Source organism: Ictalurus furcatus, chromosome 13 (genome assembly GCF_023375685.1).
Source record: "Ictalurus furcatus strain D&B chromosome 13, Billie_1.0, whole genome shotgun sequence".
NCBI lineage: Eukaryota > Metazoa > Chordata > Actinopteri > Siluriformes > Ictaluridae > Ictalurus > Ictalurus furcatus.
Window position 1 is genome coordinate 21,245,030 of NC_071267.1, and position 3,382 is coordinate 21,248,411.

Sequence of the window (3,382 nt, forward strand, 5' to 3'; positions counted from 1 at the left end):
ACGTCATTTAATAGGCGCTCCTCAAACGCGTTAGAGAGCGTCCGAGCGGCGCAGAGTTATGCGCAGACAAAGCGCATAATTACTGCGTGCTCTTTTTTTGTATGAGGAATGCGAAAGGAAGGAAGCGGTGCGTAAACGAAACGCACCCGAGAGATTCGTGCTATTCAGTGAACATACTTCATGCGTCTCTTTTGCGCAGTTTCTTGTTTCCGCACAACGTCCCTGGCTGATGGAAGACTGTAGCTATGCGTATACATTTGGGTGTAAAGGTTTAAAGACTGGGAGGGTTAATGACAGGTTAAGGACATCACTATGTGGATAATTATAACTGGTTTTAACACCGATTCAGTGTATAAATGGTAACTGAATTCCAAATGGCTCCATCTGGGACACAGAGTGAACTACACAGAGTGAAGAAGTCATTAAGAAGCCATTTGGGATTATGCCAAGAATAATTCTGACATATTTTATAGGCATACCAGAAGTGGTAGTTGGGTTTGTTGAATTTTTGGCTAAGAACTAATCAATGTGCCATTGAAAGATTTATTTGAGGGTTGAAAAGAGACCAAAATGCATGCACTTGTGAGATATACTCCAACCAGAGGGACTACGGATATAAAGAGTTATACTGTATATATTTATCATTTTATTGTAGTGGATACTGGACTACATGAAATGGTAATAATGTGCAACAGAAATATTGTGATGTTAATGTACTTATAGTATATTATAAGTAGAAGTAGAAGCCTATAAGAAGTAAATATCTTAAGTACAACTCACAAAAGTCAAGATGGCAGCTGAACAAACTTTTGCCAATACTTTATGGTCTGTACTCCTTATAATAGCATGGAATTAAATGCTCAGTCCATTTGCATTAAAATTAATATGGAGCCTCATTTATGAAGCCAATACCCCAGCAAATGAACATTTTTTATGTCCACAAATCTAATATACATTTATAACTCTCTACTGAAGCACTAGGTGTACTATTTGAACTTTCTCAATGTGTCATGAATGTGCTGTTAGTGAAAACAAGCTAATAACTTGCAACATATGGATTAACTAATAGCTGATAATCTAACTGTCGAAATCAATCAACACATAATGATAATAGATTGTGATTGTTCTCTTTTCCATGTAAAGACATAAAGTTGCATAAAACCCCCAATGTCATCTAATATGTTTTAAGACAAGCCTGCTCCAGCATCACTTTATAAAATATTTATGCAATGCTTATAAATGTGTTATAAAGGCACTATAGGCACCCTTCAAGTGTTACCAATTATACTTAGTATATATCCTAGAGTAATGTTAGTATGACTATTCTACTAAACACAGCATGCTCTCAATGTTTAAAATATCAGTTATAAATCTGGTGTCATATAATAATTACAGTGTCAGGAAAGAAGGTTTTTGGCTTTTTAATTACAAACAAATGTGTCTTTTACATGCACTTAATTAAAGTGGGGAGATAGTGCTGTTGTTTACAGTACACAATATTCTTGTATCAGTATGTTGTATGTCTTAATTGTTCAAGCCAGTTTTACAACAGGTTTACAGGAACCCCAATATTACACATGAGGGTTAACTGTATGAAAACTTGCCTTTGCTTCAAAGTTTGATTGCGTCATAATTTACACATCTTATACTCAGCTAATTTATCCAATAATTTACAACATTTAAATGTACCCATAGTTAGCATGTATGATCATATTTCATTCCAATTGAACACTTATGCTGTAAATTTTCATTACATTTGTGTCATTATAAGCTTGATATTGTAATCAGTCAATAAAAATGCATCACCAGTTATAAATTTTAAAGCTGATCAATCAAGGTTTGCATAAATTTACATAACTCAGGAGCTCATGTAGGATGGGAAAGTTTTCCAGAAAGATATTCATGAATTCCACATTTTTTCTGTAAATGCTTCTTACAAATAAATGTATTAATATCTGGCTTAATAAATAAGGCACAGTAGGTCATATTTTAAAATGACTGTAAATTCTTTAAAAAAAAAAAAAAAAAAAAAAAAAAAAAAGGTGTGTGGTGGGTTCTTCAAGGGTTCTTTGGATTGTTAAGACTTCTTAGCTTCTTTAAAGAGTCCTACAGTATGAATACTTTCTGAAAGGGAAGAACTCCATTGCAGGATCTACATACTGTAGAACTTTTAGCGGTTTCTCCAAAGGAATAACCAGAGAACACTTAAGGGTTCTACACCAAAACAGTGACTTGTACACATGAAAATATTATTTTTTATATGACTCCAGTGCAAAGGATAGTTTTGTTGTTGGCAACTGGCAAATTCTTTAGGACTAGTAATCCAGAGGCAGCTTGTTGTAGCTAACATGTAAAATTTATGACCAGAGGTTTTACATTTCCCTTTTTGTGATTTAAATCACTTTAGTATTTATTTTTGTTTACATTTCAGGTCAAATGTAAAGATTCATGAAGCTTTTGGAATTCATCTCCTTATACTCATAAATCCTAAAGATACAGTGCTGTATGCTGTGCAGTTTCTTTTCACCCTGTTTCCTCTCAATATTTTTTCCTTATGGCACCTAAGGCATTTTTTTCTTGTGACTGTTGCCTCTGGCTTGCTCATAAGGTATCTAGATCTACCTTACTCTTCAGGTATGGTAGATCTTAAGCAGCTTTGTGACAAGATATTACATGAAATTGACTGTGTTTAGATCCAGCTGTTAGACCTCATCACAGCCTTTACTCCCCCCACCCCCTACACATTGCATACTTATTTCACACTATTGGTATTAACTTCTCAATTACTTTCATGCAGTCACTCTTTTAAGCCACTGATATATTCATCATAGATACCTCATATACACTGTATACCCTGTAGTTGTTAGTGTGTAACCTGGGTTGTGATAAAGATGGAGCCTATACCAGCAACACTGTGTGTGCATAGGGAAAACAGCCTATATGGGATGCCAAGTCATTACAGAGCACCACGCACTCACGTTCCATATGCTGTCATCTTTTTGGGAGGTGAAGGAAGGAAGAAACCCATGTTGATGCAGGGAAGCACATACAGAAATTCTACATAGAGCATGATTTGAGCCCAGGATTAAACCAGGGACCCTGGAGCTGTGGGGCAAATGTTATCTATATTTAGACTATTGTCTGACTATAGAGCATGCTAAATGCATATTCAGTGTTTACTGATATGAAGCTAATCAGCTAACACTGATTGCACCGGTACTTATTCTATATGTCAAAGTGACATAAACCTTGTGGCACAAATGAAGCTTAAAGGAAAATGACATAGTAATGTTTCACTGATTCTTCAGATAAGGGACAAAACATGTTTTAGAAGTTAGTTTATATTTTCAAATACTACATTAATTAGAAATTGATATATTTG